The sequence below is a fragment of the Cetorhinus maximus genome, chromosome 13, assembly GCF_964194155.1.
Source record: "Cetorhinus maximus chromosome 13, sCetMax3.hap1.1, whole genome shotgun sequence".
Taxonomy (NCBI): Eukaryota; Metazoa; Chordata; class Chondrichthyes; order Lamniformes; family Cetorhinidae; genus Cetorhinus; species Cetorhinus maximus.
In genome coordinates, this window is record NC_135891.1 from 47,133,068 (window position 1) to 47,152,486 (window position 19,419).

General features: G+C 42.9%; 1 protein-coding gene across 3 annotated transcripts in view; it reads left to right on the top strand.

Moving 5' to 3' along the window:
• The first annotated feature begins 1,167 nt into the window (after positions 1–1,167).
• The window catches only part of bcas1 (brain enriched myelin associated protein 1), a 169,306-nt gene continuing 151,054 nt past the window's right edge, over positions 1,168–19,419 (top strand). For 2 of the 3 annotated variants that reach the window (XM_078555364.1, XM_078555362.1), the window contains exon 1: positions 1,168–1,393. The gene's annotated coding sequence lies outside the window, so the exon portion shown is untranslated. The remainder of the gene's footprint in view (positions 1,394–19,419) is intronic. The other variant, XM_078555361.1, reaches the window with a different exon arrangement.

A 19,419-nucleotide genomic window follows, 5' to 3' on the forward strand; every position in this document is an offset into this window, starting at 1 on the left:
ATTTATTACATTAAAGTGGTTGTTAAATCAGAATGGTTTTTATTTTTCAACAATTCTTCATCTCTGCCACACGTCTCCATTTTGCAGTAGCTCTGGAATGTCACATACCGATCTTTTTTAATTACTAAAAATCTCTAACTCTATAGTTGTCACGATGGTGTGATGCTGGATATTTTCAGAAAACATTGTATAAATGTAAAGGATAATAATTCAATTAAACAAAACTAAAATCTAGAGGTATATATGGCCCTTTATTGCATCAGGGTTCATGCACACCACATGCCAAGCCCAAATCAATTCAGTGTCATGCACTTATTCGCCCTGGCCATCAATTATTTTGTATACGTTTACCGAATGTATCAATGTGAAATTATCTCGCATTTTAGATGCTTTCTTTTTATATTGCTTCTGAACTCAGCTTTCAAAACATTCACATGTCAAACACACATTTGTTGCAATGTAAAAGTTTAGTCGAAGGTTATTCAACTGAAACAGAATTTTTAGTTTAGTGTCGTGCTCAGATTAGCAAAAACAGCGGCTGTATTGTATGTCCTTAAACTTCTTGTCTGAAACGTTATCTCACTCCTGCAAAGAATTTATGCTGCCAGCTTTTGTTTCATGTAAACGTAGTACAAACAGCGGGGTATCATTCCAGTTCATTACTGACTGAAAAGTGTTATCTCAATATTTGAAAGATATGTTATGTTTCTTTTTGAATTTTGATACAGTTGCACTGTTAATTTTATTATCTCTATTCTTTACACTTGTTAGGCATAGATTTTTTTTTGTATCTTAACTTTCTGCATTTTCCCCGTGGCTGCTTAGTCATTGTTATGGAAATAGTAAAAGGCTAAAAAAATATTTTGCATTCAGTTAAAAGTGTATTACTAAGGAGGTTTGCACACTATAGTAACAGAAAAAAAAACGTTTATAAATTACAATTTTCTTATTTTAGTTTGATTATTTTATGTAGTGAATCCCTTACAGTATTACTAGTTTTTAAGAAAAACGTTGTTAGCTGCTCCAGTATTTTAGATCGTCCACTTTGGTTGGCATGTGCTGACCTTATGTGGGTTGGGTAGATATTTTTCATTGTTACTAAATTTCTGCTGCAAGTTCTCTTGAGAAACTGTTTGCGTGTTGGATTTTTTTTCCCGAAGTGCCACACCAACCCCAGGCACGATCTGACAAGGACTGCGGATGGCAGTGACAGCTCCACCCTTAAGCAATTGTGTTAAACTTCAGCTCCGAGGTAGCAGTTTATAGCCGGCGAGGCTGGCCACCAGTGACAAGAAAGCCGGCCAGTGGAAGGAAACGATAGCAGTTAGCACTTGAGTTACCACTTCTTGTATCTGACTGCAATCGGATCTGCGCTGAGGAGAGCGAACTGCAGGTAGATTATTGCAGGCAAGTCTTACCTCTTTTCCTTGCAGATTAATCCACATTCGTCTGGAGGAAGACGCCCCGCCTCGCAAATTTAAGAGCCTATTGCGACATTTTAAAAAATGTGCCAGAACGTGATTGAAGTCATGATATTTTCAGGGAGCTTATTTCATAAATTAGAATATATATATTAACTTTAAAATACGATGTTTTGGCAAAACTGAAACAAAAGTGAAGGAAAATTCCCCTTTCGTTTTCAGAAATTATTTTTTTTATCTTTGGGAACAATAATATTCACACTTATCGGTACATTTGCTGAGGTACAATAACACTTTTTTCTTGAAAGCTCGTGTTCAACAAGTGTAAGAAGGGTGCCTTTTTCACAGGCTCACGTGTTCAGCCATTGTCCATTTTCAAGCCCTAACCAGTCATTGCTGATAGGATTGTGCTATCGACTATCCTCTTTCTGCAATAGCTGGACAAATTACTATTGATAGTGTAGATTTAACTGATAGAAAAACTACCAGAATATTACACAGTTTAACATTGCTTTGTCTGTAATTGACCATTTTAAAACGGCTTTTAAAATAACATTGAAACTTTATAGCTACCATGTGGTTGGGGTGACAACTAAGGCATGTGAGCTGAGTGCATACTTTTTAAGAATGAGAATGTATATTGTTGCAGGAGCATAGGCGCATACACAAACTACTCCCAACTGAAGGTGTAGCTACTTGTCCATAATGACCAGCAAAAGCTAAGGTTCTCCAGGGAGATGTCTACTGACCTCTGCCACCGACTGAAGGATAAGTTACAGGCAGAGTCTTCGATCAGCACTATAGTATCCCCATGGTTGCCAATGTAACAGCATCTCTCAGTTTCTGTGTCAATTGTAGCTTCAAGGTCCAAGTAGAGTTCTAGTCTAATATGCATATAGTATAAAAGCAAATACTTTAGATTGTTTATATTGATGCCTGCTTCCCAAGATGGTCCCATAATTCATACATTCTCCACAAATCCAACTTTACTGAGGTTTTTAAGGATGGAAGGAAGCCTTGATGATGAGGCGATAATACCTATGTCTTGCTCCAGTGGTTCATGGTGTCACTACATATTGACACCACAGGTTATAAATTACAATGGTGCCGATAGCCAGACCTGAGTGCTAGTTGAGTACTGAAGTGGTTCTTCAGTTTCTGAACTATTTTGTCCCTCACTCCATCCACTTGTCTCAGTTTGAAACAGACTGTTTTAAGGCATCCTAAGCAATGCCAAGCTCAGGTTCTGCCATCACATAGATTGCATTCCAACTTTGTAAACTTTGCCTCTACCTCTACCTCAAAATCACAGAATCTTAACAGCACAGAAGGAGGCCATCTGGCCCATTGTGTCTGCAGCAGCTCTCCAAATGAGCATTATTACCTAGTGCCATTGGTCTGCCTTTTCCCTATAGCCCTGCAGCTTGTTTCTGTTTAAATAATCATCTAATGCCCTCTTTAATGCCTCAATTGAACTTGCCTCCACCACACTTCCAGGCAGTGCATTCCAGACCCGAACCACTCGCTGTGTGAAAAAGTTTTTCCTCATGTCACATTTGCACCTTTTTTCAAACCACTTTAAACCTGTGCCCTCTCGTTCTTGATCCTTTTATGAGCAGGAACAGCTTCTCCCTATATACTCTGTCCAGCCCCCTCATGATTTTGAAAACTTCTATCAAGTCTCCTCTCAGCCTTCAGCCTGTCCAAGGAAAACAGTCCCAACTTCACAGCCTCATCCATGTCTTTCTTAATTTATTCATGGGATGTGGGTGTCACTGGCTAGGCCAGCATTTATTGCCCATCTCTAATTGCCCTTGAGAAAATGGTGGTGAACTGCCTTCTTGAACTCTTGCAATCCATGTGCTGTAGGCACACCCACAGTGCTGTTAGGGAGGGAGTTCCAGGATTTTTACCCAGTGACAGTGAAGGAACGGTGATTTATTTCCAAGTCATGATGGTGTGTGATTGGAGGGGAACTTCCAGGTGTTGGTGTTCCCATCTATCTTCTACTCTTGTCCTTCTAGATGGTAGTGGTAATAGGTTTGGAAGGTGCTGTTGAAGAAGCCCTTGGTGAGTTCCTGCAGTGCATCTTGTAGATGGTACACACTGCTGCTACTGTTCATTGGTGGCTGAGGGAGTGAATGTTTGTTGATGGGGTGCCAGTCAAGTGGGCTTCTTTGTCCTGGATAGTGTCGAGCTTCTTGAGTGTTGTTGCAGCTGCTCTCATCCAGGCAAGTGGAAAGTATTCCATCACACTCCTGACTTGTGCCTTGCAGATGGTGGACAGGATTTGGGGATTCAGGAGGTGATTTACTCGCTGCAGGATTCCTAGCTTCTGACCTGTTCTTGGAGCCAGGGTGTTTATGTGGCTTGCCCAGTTTGGTTTCTGGTCAGTGGTAACCCCCAGGCTGTTGATAGTGGGGATTCAGCGATGGTAATGCCATTGAATGACAAGCGGAGATGGTTAGATTCTCTCTTGTTGGAAAGCGTCATTGCCCGGAACTTGTGTGGCGCGAATGTTACTTGCCACTTATCAGTTGTCCAGGTCTTGCTGCATTTGGACATGGATTGCTTCAGTATTTGAAGAGTCATGAATGGTGCTGAACATTGTGCAATCATCAGCGAACATCCCACTTCTGACCTCATGATGGAAGGAAGGTCATTGATGCAACTGAATATGATTGGGACTAGGGTACTATCCTGGGGAACTCCTGCAGTGACCGCCAACAGCCTCAACCATCTTTCCTTTGTGTTAGGCATGACTCCAGCCAGTGGAGAGTTCTTCCCCTGATCCCCATTGACTGCAGTTTTGCTAGGGCTTTTAAATGAGTCTAGTGTCCTGGCCTCAACCATCCAAGCAACCTGTTTCAGTCATTTATAAAGCTCTATTTAAGAAAATAATTCTTGAATTTCTGTCCTAAATTTATCAATTACATTACATTTGAATTTCTTGCCTGACAGCTTTAATGTATCTGAAAGCTCTTTTGCTTTATTTTTTTTCTATCCTATTGAGAATGACATTTCTTTAATATCCCCTCAGAAATATTTCTTTGTGAGATTGAAGGACGTTAGCTAAGTAAATCACTTCTCAAAGCTCCTCTGTCCAATACTGGGGATCAGCCTCATCTTTCTCTTCTTCACTGACTAGGACTTGAATGGTCTGTTATGTCCAGAATTGTATGTGATACTTCACCTCCATCCATCCAGCACACTATATCATTCCAGCTTGACTTCTGGGAATTTAAGCTCAACTGACTTGGAATATAACACAGCATCCTACTTACTTTGCTACTGCTTCTCACATTGTTTTTAGCATGGTGAATGACAAGTCAACTAGCATTCCTCGGTCTCTCTCAACACCCTCTTGACAATATCTATCCCTCTTATTTTTACTTCTAGTACATAGAATTATGCAGTTGCCCTGTACAGTGCCCATGGTACATTACTTAGTATTACTTTCTATTATAATGTGGCAATAGCCTTCGGTTGCCCAATTATCTGGAGGGCTACAACGTGAACAGGATAAGAAATATCCATCTATTGAGCATGCCGACATTTGATCTTAATCCTTTTGTGCCTCACTGTGTTTCTCTGCCTAGTCTACTTTTGCTGTTTGGAGTCCATGTGCAGAATTATGATGCTGTGATAAGAGTACATTAACGTGCAAAGATTTTTATGATTAATTATGGAAATCGTTTCAAAAAGCACAGTGAGATGATTGCGATTGTGGATACTGCCATGACCCTATAGCCTGAATGTTACTTCAGTCCTAATTTACATCTAGTTGTTGTAATTCCTGGGCACTTACCTGGGATTGGTGGCTGCTTTGCAGATGGCTGGCTGGTGATGATCAGTTCCAGAAGGTTTGTGAGGTGTCATTGCGACATCCCAGGCCCAAGATATGTTCCATTGACAGTTGTGCTGGGCTTGGTGTTGACACAGGACTGACATCAACATGAGTGCCAAACAGCAAAAGCCTGACCTCTATCTTGTCTCAGGTTGTTGGAGAATGTGGGCTTGTAAGGTGCCATCATCTGCTTCAGCACAAGTTGATGTAGCTGTCATTCCTCCTGCATGTCTAGCTCCGCTGCTGCATGATAAATTCACTTAGAAGAAGCACAATGTATAATTGTGCAAAATGGCAATGAGGAAAGGTTATTTTATATTTATGCGGAAATTATAGATAGTTATTTCAATTCACAGGAAATGGGTCATTTGTGCTCTGCCATGCCAAATTAATGGTGCATTCCGATTCATTCTTAGGATGAGAATGACAGTAAATGCACATGCAGTGGACTTTTGTTCAGCTGCTCCCACACTTTTTTGAGATTTGAAGGTACTGTGTGATTGTTTGTAATGACAGACAGGATTTACCCCATATGCTCTTTCAAAGGCCTTCTTTTGAGTATATTCGCACCATTTTGGCTGGTACTGTGATAACGTAACATGTATTTTACAAGCAGCATCCATTATATGATCACAGCTCCTATCTCTGTTTTTAGATGGTATTTAACTCTGAATGGCCTCCTTCTGTGCTGCAAGATTCTGTATGATTCCATATCCAGGAGATTGGGGATGCCACTCACCTTCCCAACAACTTTTCAAGATGCTTAGTGCCACTTGGCCTTCATGGAAATGTGAAAAAATCAGTCCAGCTCTTCAAAATCCCATCAAATAACTCTGAAGGGGCCTGGCAATAAAACAAACTTTCATTCTGTAGCATCGTGCATGGGTTCCTGCTGAATTCCACCCTCCACAGCACTGTTCACCTCTGCAGCTGCTACACAAATAGTTAGATGGCTATTAAGCCACTTCAGAATTGTGAAACACATGGGATCGTGGTGTCCTGGCCAATATCGATCAATCAATCAACACACTAGAAGAGATTATTTTCATTCACCTCATTGCTGTTGGTGGGACCTTGCTAAGAGCAGGGCGAAATGCCGATTTCCGGGACTTTCCCGGTCACTACTGAACTGGCCTCTACTGGGCTGGGAAAATTCTGCCTCCAAATCTTTCAAATGCTGCTTATAAATCTCTTGTGACAGATTGTCATAGTTTGCTTTACAATGACAGCAGCATTATCCCATGTAACCATTGAGCACTAACAGTTTACAACTTACATTTAGTAGCTTCAAAAATATATTCACAGCAGAGTTGTGGTGCTTGTATCAAGTAAAGCTCTGCTTCCATAGTAAAAAATAAAACTGGCACTCTTTAAAAGAGTAGGGAAGTTTGGAAGATTGTTTAAAAAAAAACCCTTTTTATATAGAGGAAGATAATGCCCTCAGTAAAATTTAAAATAAAAGGAACAAATTATTCCCAGCTGGTAGAACACTAGAATATTTGGGCTCTCTCATGGGCAGTGCACTGGAATTGCTCTATTGCAAATAACAGGGACTGTGAATTCAGACCAGTCACCTATGGATCTGCTTGTCTGCAGGTAATTAGAAAAAATTGTTTCTTTGTTTCAGAATAACAAGTTATTTTTTCCTGAATATAGTGAGTGCGTTGAATAAAAAAAACCTCCTAAATTTTCTTCTTCAATCTGTTTGACAATGCTTACAATAGTATCTATTCTACCAGTTAAAATATAGAAAACTTTTTTTTTTCAAATGAAGCTCCAGTAATCCCGCTATCTTGCCAGGATCCTTCTATTATTGTGGGCATACTGAACAAATTGCAAATTCATTTTTGTCCCTCGTTTGTGATTCTGGTCCCATTTCTGGGACAGTCACTGTCGAGGCTAATCTGGACCAGCTTGGTTCCAGCAGCTTTAAACAGATAAAGAAGTGGAAGAAACTGAGGATATTAAGTACAAAGTATGCTGGTAGACAAAAATCTGAATAGAAATTGATCTGAACGTTATGGAGATCAGAACAGGTGATTAATTATACCATGGAACACAGTGGTTCCTGTGGTGACTGGGACCATAGAAAGCAATTAGCCTTGGCTGACTAACAATATAGGTTTCATTAGCAGATTTCTGGAGTTTTGTACCAGGAAGAAATTCAGAACATAATTATTTATGTTATTTTCTTTTTAATTATTCACTTAGATCTTTGGCTAAGGTAAAGTCCATAATAGTGCAGTTTGTACGTGGTCTGTGGAGGAAATCCGTTTTAAGGACTAAATAATATAATATTGTGTCAAACTAATCCTACTTACTTATGTTCAATAATATGAATTAGAAGAATAAAGCAATACCTGTGGCAAACAAGGCAAAACAAAGGTACTTGGTTCAAAATGAAGTTGTGCTAACAAATATTATTTTCAGAAAGATTTGAACCATCAGTGAATATAACAAGTATGCAAACAAGGTGTGAATCTATTCATGATTCATCGAGCAGTAATGGCTTGTTGATAGTGCAAATCCTATACCTCTGTGTACATAACCTTTAGTCAAATTTATAAAGTTAATGTTTTAAGAAGTTCATATTGCAAACCATTTACCAAAAGCCAAAACAAATTCTATCTTAATGGTATCACTGTGTCTAGTTTTATTTAATAGTGTACACTTAGAGATTGTGATCATCAAAGAGATGTGAGAGACTAATTGCAGATTGGGTGATTGCTTTACTGATCACCTTTTAGTCTGCAAGCAAGACCCTGATTCTCTGGCTGCTTGCTAATTCAATTTTTTAGCCCACTCCCACTTGACCGTTCTGTTTTTGGTTTCCTAAGCTGTTCAAATCAAACTCGAGGAACACCCAGGGCAGGATATTGAGGTCGGTGAGTGGGGGGGTGGGGCCCGCTCGTCAATGCGTAAAATGATGCGGGATGACGTCGGGTGGAGCTCCCGATGTCACTCCATGTCATTTCAATTTTCAGGCCGGCAGGGGCTCAGCCGCATCAGCTGTGTGCCCGCCGACCTGTCAATGGCCAATTGAGGCCATTTATAAAGTAATTAGACTAATTAATGGACCTGCTCGTCCAACCTTAAGGTCGGCGGGCAGGCCGGGAGCCCTGGCAGGCTTCAGAAGAAGCATGAAACCTCATCCATGGGCGGGATGAGGTTTCCTGTAAGTTTATAAAAATTTAATAAAAGTTTACTTAACAGTGATGGACATGTCCCAACTCATGTGACAGTGTCACATGAGGGGACATGTCAGGGTAATTTCATTTCTCTACATGTACCATATTTAAATTTGGCGCCGATCTCCCTGAGGCAGCACTTAGCCTCAGGGAGATGAGTGCGCTCTTTCGCGCGCATGCGAGCTCACTCCCCGCTTAGAGAATTTGTCATCTCCCCTCCGCCTGCACAGGGAGTGTATAGTGCTTCCTGGCAGATGTCACGCTGGGCAGGCCTTAATTGGCCTGTCCACATAAAATGGCGGCACGCCCCCGATTGAGGGCGCTGATTGGAGGCGTGCCCGCACGCGCCCATTCCTGAACTCCCCCCCCCCCCCCCCAAATGGGGGGGAAATTCTTCCCCTGATCTTTTGATCAGGTATTTACAGCCTTTGCAGCCTCAATATTGAGTATAAATCATATCCATTGCTCACATTTTCTCATGCAGCAGGTGCTGGTAATAGTTCTGCTGTAACAATTTACACCTCTTTTGGACCCTTTTATTTCTTTATTCATTCCATTCCCACTCATTTTTACTTTGTACCATTAACCCTCTAGCCATTTAGTTGCAGGGAACTCTAGCCATTTAACCACAGGTTCACAATGAAGAGATGGCAGAGCTATGAAAGAATTATTTTGCTTAAGTATTTACCGGGGAGTTAAAAACAATAGACATGACATTGAATGATGAGATGAGTAATGAGAAGTGTGTTTAAAATAAAAAAGATGTATTGAATAAATTAAATAAACTCAAAGGCGATAAAATCCCTGCTTGAGGTGGAATGTGTCCACATATTTTAAAAGAATCTAGGGAAGGGATAGCAGAGGCATTAGTACATATATTTAACAAATTGTTAGAAAATGGTGTAGTGACAGAGAACTGGCAAATAGCTGAGGTAATTCCTATGATTAAGATGGGGAGCAGAATATGCCCGGTGAATTATAGACCAGCCAGCTTAACATCCGTGATGGTAAAAATACTGGAATTCACACTTAAGGAAAGAAAAGAAGAACACCTAGAAACAAAAAATATAAGTATGAATAGTCAGCATGGATTTCAAAAGGGAAAATCTTGCCTGGCCAACCTTGTTGAATTCTTTGAGGAGGTAACAGAGAGAGTTGACAATGGTCATGCAGTACAAATAATTTAACTGGATTTTCAAAAGGTCTTCAATTTGGTGCCCCACGATAGATGAATGAAGTCAGAGAATGTGGAGTCAGAGGATATGTGGCAGAATGGATTGCTAGCTGGCTTCAAGATAGAAAGCATACAGTGAGAATAAAGAATAATTATTCATAGTGGCAGAAGGTGGGAAGTATGTTCCACAGGGATCAATGCTGGGGCCACTGCTGTTCACAGTTTACATTAATGATTTGGACTTTGGAATCAAAGCAGAATTTCTAAATATGTGGATAACACCAAATTGGGGAAGGTTGTCGATACTGAGAAGGACTGCAACAAATTACAGGAGGACATGAATAAATTTGCAAAATGGACGAAGTATTGGCAAATGAAGTTCAACACCGATAAATGTGAGGCATATTTTGGTAGGAAAAATCGGAAGGTCACTTATTACTTGGAAGGTGCGAGTCTAGGCGGGGTAGAGGAACAAAGGGACCTTGGAGTATAAACAAAACAATCACTAAAAGTTGCGCCACAGATTAGTGTCATTTAAAAAAAACAAGTGCTAGGCTTTATTTCTAGAGGAATGGATTTGAAAAGTAGTGAAGATATTCTAAACCTGTGTTGGATCTTGGTTAGGCAACACTAGATTACCACATGCAGTTCTGGTTGCCATATTATGAAAATGATACAGAAGTACTGGAAATGATGCAGAGAATATTTACAATGATCCTGTGAGAAATGGGTGGGTATATATATCAGGAAAGGATTGACAGGCTGGACCTCTTTGCTCTTGAAAGGAGAAGGCAGTAGGGTGACCTAATCGAGGTCTTTAAATTTATGAAAGGTTTTGATGGAGCGGATAGAAATAGCTCGAGTGGAGCAGAAACACCTGTATGGTTGGGCTGAGTGGCCTGTTTCAATGCCGTATATCCTAAGTAATCACTCCTGCCTTCCACACTATCACAAATATCAGCCTTGCTCTTTCCTTTGCTCCATCACAACCTACCCCTTTTCCCTTGGCTCTGAACTTGCTTTAAAAAATCTGTTACACCTCTAACCTTTTCCAGTTGTGATGAACACTATTGACCTGAAACATTTGCCAGAATTTTACACTCCCCCAGGGATGGGTTGGCAGGAGGGTGGAGCTCTCAAATTGGGTATCATGGCAGTAGCGCTGTTCCCACCATCTACCCAGCTGCTCCTGTGTGTATTTTACCTGTGGCGGGGGAGGCTGTTATGATCAGGTGAGGAAGGGTTGAATGGCTCCTCTCTTTTTTCCCTCCTTGTTTGCATGTAACAGGTTTCTTTTTAAAAAATGAATATACTTGCTAATTCAGTGAGTGTTTAAGTGCTGTGACCATAAAATACATGATCAGACAGGTTTTCTTGAGCTTTAAAAAGAAAAGAGGATAGTTTTTATTGTACTTAATCCAGTCTTAGTAAAATAATAAAAGTGCTCCGACTTTCACACACACACACGCACAAGTTTGAAGTTCACACAGACACAAATAGATACAGAGCGGGGAGGTTAGATTAAATAATTTAGAGTCCAGTAAATTATAGGGTTATACCTGAAGGTTGGTGACCTGGTTGCCTTCAGGCTGAACTTGGCAGTCCTGATGCTTTCACTGGGTGGCCCTGCTGCTTTCAGCATTGGGGCAGTTTAAAGTTGTAGACAGACTATTGATCTGTTCTTCTGAAGACAGCAGCGCTGGGTTGAGTTCTTTTTAAAATCTTGGTCTCTGGCACCTGTATAGTCAAAATCAGCAGATAGGGCTCAGAAACTTGCAAATTGGATGGAGAGAGGGGCAAGAAACCCACTCAGGGTCTTGTTCCTTCAGCATCTCAATTGCTTGTCTAGTTCTGCAGAGAAAACAGGTGCTTAAACACACAGAGTTGGCTTGTTACATGACCTTATCTCTCCAACTTACCAGTGACCTAAATATGGTTGTGGCCAGTGTATTCCAGTGACCGTGATTAGATCATGGCTGGGAAGTCCTCTCTTAGCCAGGGTCCCATTTTCCATTAAATTTAATGGTTTAACTCCACCCAGGTCATTGTCTGGACACTTTGCTAATGGGATAAGGGATGGCCCCCAGTCATTTCTTTCAAGACCATTATGCTTGGTGTGGCTTTGCAGACAGGTTGCCTCCATTTCAATAGTTTTGGAATGCAGCTGATACAATGATGCAAATGTGCAGCTATCTTTGACTGTGATCCTAAGGCACTGGAATGTGGCTTTGGACTTTTAAAAAATATATAATCAGAGTTTTCAGTAAATTTAAATATCATTTTTTAATATAAAACATAGTTTCACAACAAGGTGTTGGGTGGCCCACTCACCCATAAGCTTGTAAGTGACCAATTAATGACCACTTTAGAGCCTCCTCCCACCACCACTGAAATTTTTGCCCACAGCGGGGGAAGCTGCCTCCCAGTATCCAGTCTGCCCAGTAAAACCTTAAACCTTACAAGAATTGTAGCCAGGCTGGTTGGGTGGGCGGGGGTGGGGGGAGGGGGAGATTGTGTTTGCCTTCTGGTCAGGCACCCTGTGCCCATCAGACATCCCTTCCAAAAAAATTCTACTCTCACTGTTTCCCTCCAGCCTGCCTGGTCTATCATGGTCCCACCTGCCTCCTCACTGGGGCTTCCAAACTGGCCCTGGCAAGTCTTTGGACTTACCTGTATGTCCGGGCTTTATGCTGTTTGCCTTTGGGGACTGCCTGCACTCCCAGCAATGGCCACCACTCCTGGTAACACTGCTGGGACATTTGATTGGCTGGCAGTTTTCAGAGGTGGGATTTCCCTTTGATGCAGTGGAATATCACGTCAAGCTAATTAAAGACCTGATGGCCATAAACCGGTTGCAAGGTGAATTGGCCACGTCCACGTGGGCTCACCACCAACTTTTGTGTCAGCAGATGCGGTCCCAATGTAACATTCAGCCTATTAACTCTGTTTCGTTTGCCACTGATGCTGCCTGACCTGCTAAGTCTTAACAACACTTTGTAGGAACAGTATTCCTTAATTGATTTCTGCAGTAGTATTACTAATATACCAATTAAAATCTATCTGGAAAGTTTTTCTCTGCACTGTCTCACTATAGCCTTCCCAGAGATCAGTTGGTAAATACTATGGCCTGTAACTTCCGGTGGAGTGGCAGATTGAGTCAGATTGCCACTCTGCTCACAGTTACTTACCTTGAAATTCAACCGCTCCTATCTCGCCTGACCTTCCAATTCAGGCCGGGCAAGATTTGTGTAATGCAGTTGGCTCCCTAGGCTTACAGTCGAAGGCAGCTCAGTCGCAGTTAAGTAAGCCTCGCCTCTTTTGTAAACCACTGTTGTAAACCAGATATGTTTAAAGGTCCAGCCAAGTTTAAAGTTCTTTCACAAGTCAGGGAGAAGGGAAGTATATAAGGTAAGTGTTAGTATTTGGTAGGGATTGGGGGATTGGGTTGGGGGGTCGGCCCTGGAGGCAGTCGGGTTGGGTCTGGTCTGGTTTAGGAATTGGGGGAGTGGAGTCGGGTTGGGTCGGGGAAGTCAGGGGCCGGGGTGGGTGTGAGGAGTTGGGAGGGGATTTGGGAGACTTGGGGGTGGTCGGGAATTGGGGGAGTGTCTGGAGTAGGGGGGTGTTAGGAAATGGAGGGGGAGTTGGGATACAGAGGTGGGGGCAGTTGGGAGTTGGGGGTAGTTGGGAGTGGGGGGGAGCTGGGAGTCGGGAGAAGCTAGAAGTGGTGATAATTCTTCTAACTTTTTCCTGGGTAACAGTCAGAACCATTCGAAGTTTGTGATTTTAACTGTGTTTTTGGGTGGTTCCCAAAGCAGGACAATTGCCCAAAGGAAGTTTGAACTCACCAGGCAATTGCCATGCTGTCCTTACCTGGGAACTTCCAGGAGTGGGTGTTTCCCAGCCCATCTTTGGGGTATCCACCAGATACACCACCCTGGAGCTCAAAAGTTACGGCCCGGTACTAATTCTTCTAATCTGAGAAGTTCCAAGATTTGATGCCTAGAAAAAGTAAACAGATTAGAAACATGCCAATGTAATAAAAATAAAAAAGTATTTTCTGGAAGCACAGCAATTTCATTTCGGTTGTGAACTGAATCAGGCAATTTCAATTTGTACTGCAGTCTAAGTTCTGCAAAGCCTCATTCTGTGATATTGACCTGAATTTTCCAGGCCTATGGCGGAGCAGGAGTGGAGGCAGTAGGTGCTGAGTGGGGAGGCTGTTTCAGGGTGGCTCCGTCACCCATTCCTGCTGCCGGGAATGTTTCCCAGGAACAGCTGGAGAAGCAGAACGCAGGCTGGCAAATTCAAATAGTGAAGGACTCAATTAGGGTTGACTTTGTGGGTTCTGCTCTGACCTGAGGAGCCTGCCACCTTCCCCCTATAAAACATTGAATTATTTTTACACCTCCATTTTGAAGCATCCTTGTGTTCTCAGACCTGCCACAGCAGCGCCCACCTCTCCTGGTGGAGCTGCCAAGGCTCTAGAGCAACCATCCTCTGATTGGACTGGCAGCATTGGGTGCCTGCCCTGAAGAAGGATCATACGGATTCGTAACGTTAACTCTGTTTTGCTCTCCACAGATGCTGCCAGACCTGTTGAGTTTTTCCAGCATTTTCTGTTTTTATTTCAGATTTCCAGCATCTGCAGTATTTTGCTTTTAGCGTGGGTGCCTGCCTGCTGCCCTTAATAGGACAGTGAGCATGAATGTGGCCAATTAGAAGGCTGCCTCCTGGAAAATAGCTCCCACTGATATGGCACCCAAAGAGTGCAAGTTTGGGACCCTCATTTGCTTTTAATTTTGGGATCCCTCAGCCCATGAGAAAATCCCGCCCATCCTCAGTGGGGGATGGTCTGGTATAAAGATGGAAGACACATTCATGACACAGCCTGTCAGAATGTAATTGGCCTGTGGATCCTTCCACTGCTTCAGACTTTTCTCTAAGGGATGAATGTGAAGAAATAAAAATGACATCCTCTTAGTGTAACAGGATCACTTCATGGAGTAAGATCGATGTTTGGGACAATGTAGAAATGAAGAGGACATACTGCAGTTTATTGATCTGTGTCTCACATGGGAATGCTTAGTGCTGTTACTAGGTTTGCCTCATTTGAAACAGCCAATATTATGTCGATACAAAGATGAGTTTTATTTTGAAGTTGCTATTTTACAGGAGTGGCTTTCTAAGCCAGCTGACTAAGCTCAATAGCCAGAAACATAAATCATGTACCAGCTAACACCTGCAAATGTGAACACCGTGTACTCGTATGCCCACAGATATTCTCACAGTAAATACTGGTATATTATTGTGTAAATTCTGAAACATTGCCTGTTAGGATGACTGTTTCTAACTACTTACTAATAATCTGGATTTTATTTTCTCATTTAAACTCCCCCTCATTCCTCCTGTTTCTCTGCTTCATTTCTTTTTCACCCGCTTTTCTTTTCTCTCGGTCCCTCTTGGCCACTTTCATTTCCTTTTCCTCTCTCATTCTTCCTTTCTGAATTGCATATATTCATTATATTTCACATTCCCAATTCTCCTTTCTCATTCATTGGCTTGCTCATTCCTTCCTTCATTTTCTCATTCCCACCATCTTTAATTTCCTTTCCCTTTTAATCCCCCTCTCCTTCCTTCTTTCTGAGTAATACTCAGTTTTAAAGAGAACGTTTATCAGTTATCATCAAAACACAAGCACTGTAAGATACTCCAGTCACCATAGACACAACAGTCTGAATTTTCGCTTTGAGGGCCGGAAACAGGAGCCGTTTCCGAGTCCTGAACCCACTCCTTGGTGGTGGGGCGCAACAGTCACTCTTTGGGGTTTTAACCAGGGAACCCCTGAGGCTGGAATTTTGGCACCGCTGCAGGACCCCTGATGATGCGCCCGAAAGCCAGGGCCAACCCCACCTCGGCTGTTTGTGGGACCCCTGGTTGTAATTTTCAGCAGTCCGGCAACTAATTGATTGCCGTCGAGACTCCTGACCCTTTAAAGGATGGTGCCCATGTCCAAAAACTGCTGACCAACCTGAGGGCTGGCAGCTCAGCAGCTTCAGAAGCACCATCGGGAGGGACTGTACCCAACAGAGGATGCCATGGAAGCAGGCCACCCTTGCGATCGGTAAATGGCAGGTCGCCAAGGCCAGTCGTGAAGGCCCTGATGAATTTGGGGATTGGTGAAGGCAGGGGGTGTTGCCGTGGGGGTGGCCATTGATGTTGGGAGCCCCTCTGTTTATCATAGTGCGACCAATGAGGAAGGCCATCACCTGAGCCCACAGGGAGACTGCCAGGATATACCAGGCAATCTCTGGACTCAGAAGAGGGCCAACTTGCCATTGGTAAAACGCCAGCAGCAGTTAGAAGAGGCCCTAAATTGGCTACTTAAGTAAATCAATTGGCCTTTGGGCAGCAGGGCCATCCTTCACCATTCCTAGCACTGGTAAAATTCCATGGTGGCAGGAAGGTACCGGTCACTCTGCACCCCCCCACCTTCTCACATCATGGGCAGAATTTTCTGCCTTCTGGGTGGGCAGGCCCGACCTGATCTCCAGCGGGCGGGGAGCCGATCCCCGCTGGCGAAGCGGGCCCCGCCGCCATTTTACGTGGGTGGGCCAATTAAGGCCGCCCAACGTGATGCCCGGCGGGAAGCGCTATGTGCTTCCTGTGCGGGTGGGGGGGATTCCCCAAAAGCGAGAGTGCGCTCTTTCGCGCATGTGCACAAAAGAGTGCACATCTCCCTGAGGCTAAGTGCTGCTTCAGGGAGATCGCTGACAGTTCTAAAAACATTAAAAATAGAGAAAAAAAAACCTTAACATGTCCCCCTCATGTGACAATGTCACATGAAATGGGACATGTTCATAATTTACACTAAAACTTTATTAAACTTTTTAAATCCCTACATGAAATCTCATCCCGCCGGTGGATGAGGTTTCATGTTTTTCCTATTCCCCGCCAGGGCTCCTGGCCTGCCTGCCAACCTTAAGTTTGGACGGGCAGGTCCTTTACTTGTTTTAATGATCCTGTCAATGGCCTCAATTGACCTTTGACAGGTTGGTGCGGGCCTGCCTTCCTGAAGGTTTAAATGGGGCGGGATGATGTTGGGGGCTTCCCCCCTGACGTCATCCCGTGCCATTTTACGCGTCAGCGAGCGGGCCCAGCTCCCTGCTCGCCGACGTCAAAATTCAGCCCCATGTTACACCGATCCCGCCCCATCCCCACCCCACTCAAATTCCAGTCCATCATTCATCCATAGAGAGCTGGTAAAATCCAGCCCATAAATGGCATGGAGATTATTGTAGAATTACACCCATAACCCTCTTAAAGTGCTCAATTATAAATCAATGAATAACATATTTAATTTTGATGTGAGGGGATTGCAGTGGATCAGCCCTGATACTAAAACATTGGTTTTGGGGTAGTTTGAAGCCGGCTAAGAAGGCTAAATGGGAGCCCGGTCAGCCTAAGTTTACATAATAAACTTGAGCCCAAATTAGTATAAATAGATATTTTGTGCTGCTGTTCATAACATTGCTGTAGCAGAGAAGATTGTTCAGTGTAGAAGTTATAATTCGCATACCTGCTGGTCACCTGTAGGCTTGAAGGACCTGAACTGACAGAGAAAATACCTCTACACTGCTGTTGCCCTGCATTCTGTATATTAGAGACAGACACAGAGCTGTTTCTCATCCACCACCACCCTCCTTCATCTGGCTGAAATTGTTCTCACATTGAGAAATTTCTCTTCAAACTTGCCACACTTACTCCAAATATAAGGTGTTGTTATGGTACCCACAGGAGTCTTAGTTTTGCCTGTCTTTTTGTGGGGTATATGGAACATTCTTTGTTCCAGGCCCGTTTGGGTCTCCCCCTCAAATCTTTTTCCAGTAAATTGATAACTGTATCACTGCTGCTTCCAGCTCCCACCCACAACTAGATAATTTCATCAATTTTCCTTCCAATTTTCATCCTTCTCTCACCTTCACTTGGTCCACCTTCAAAGTAACCCATTTCCACTACCTCCAGTGTGATACCACCATCGTACAAATATATGAACATATGAATTAGGACCAGGAGTAGGCCACTCGGCCCCTCAAGCCTGCTCCACCATTCAAAAAGATCATGGCTGATCTGATTGTAACCTCAACTCCACTTTCCCGCCTACTCCTGATAACCTTTCACCTCCTTGCTTATCAAAAATCTATCTACCTCTGCCTTAAAAATATGAAAAGACTCTGTTTCTGCCGCCTTTTGAGGAAAAGAGTTCCAAAGGCTCAAAAATTTCACCTCATCTCTGCTTTAAATGGGCGACCCCTTATTTTTAAACAGTGACCCTAGTTCTAGATTCTTCCACAAGAGGAAACATCCTCTCCACGTCCACCCTGTCAAGACCCCTCAGGATCTTCTATGTTTCAATCAAGTCGCCTCTTACTCTTCTAAACTCCAGCAGATACAAGCGTAGCCTGTCCAACTTTTCCTCAGAAGACAACCCGCTCGTGACAGGAATTTATCTAGTAAACCTTCTCTGAGCTGCTTCCAACGTGTTTACATCCTTTCTTAAATAAGGAGACCAATACTGTACATAGTACTCCAGATGTGGTCTCACCAATATCCTGCATAACTGAAGCATAACCTCCCTACTTTTGTATTCAATTCCGCTCGTAATAAACAATAACATTCTATTTGCTTTCATAATCACTTGCCATACCTATATGGTAACCTTCTGCGATTCATGCAGATCCCCCTGCAAATCAGAGCTCTGCAGTCTCTAACTATTCAGATGCTATGCTGCTTTTTTATTCTTCCTGCTAAAATGGATGATTTCACATCTCCAAAAAATGTGAAAACAGGGTAACCACTTTGTGGAACACCTACACTCAGCCCGCAAGCATTGCCCTGAGCTTCCAGTTGCTTGCCATTGTAATTCAGCACCTTGCTCTCACACTCACATTTCTGTCCTCAGCCTGCTTCATTGTTCCAGTGTAGCTCAACCCAAACTGGGGGAACAGCACCTCAGTTTCCGATCAGGCATTTTACAGCCATATGGACTCAACGTTGAGTTCAACAATTTCAAACCATGAACTCTGTCCCCTATTTTGCTTTTTTTTTGGCTATGTGCCAGTTTTAATCTTGTTCTTCATGTTTTTGCTTTTGGACAGAGCTGTTCATTATTCTGGCATGTACACTCACTCTGGTCAAATGCTTTGTCTGCCTACTGCAATTGTTACCACTCCCTTAGCCTTTTGTTCCAGGACATCTTTGTCATTTCATCTCTCCTGCCCTCTACCCTATCCCAGGCCTTCCCTTTTGTTCTTCGGCATCCTCCCCCATCTCATTTCTACCCTCCTTCAGTTTTGAAGAAGAGACATATTCAACTTAAAACATTAACTCTGTTTCTCCCTCCACAGATGTTGCCAGACTTGCTGAGTATTTCTAAAACATTTTGTTTTTATTACATAGCTGTACACTGTTGCTATACACTGCACTCTACATTAGAAACAGACATGCACCTGTACAATGTTGTGGCAATGCATTCTGTGCTGTATAGTGTCAGACACACAACTCCGCATTGTTTTAAACTGCATTCTGTGCCATTCTTGGAGGTGGAGCATATGCACAGCTTCCTTTGAAACATACACATTTTGCAATATTTGAAACACATTAGATTTGCAAGCACCTGACTCTTGAACAATTTTAAAGTGCCAGGAGCCTGAAGCAGTGAAAGCCAGCTGGAACAATCAGCTCTAAACTTGAGGAGTTAGGACATTCCCAACCATCCTGTGCAATGGTTCT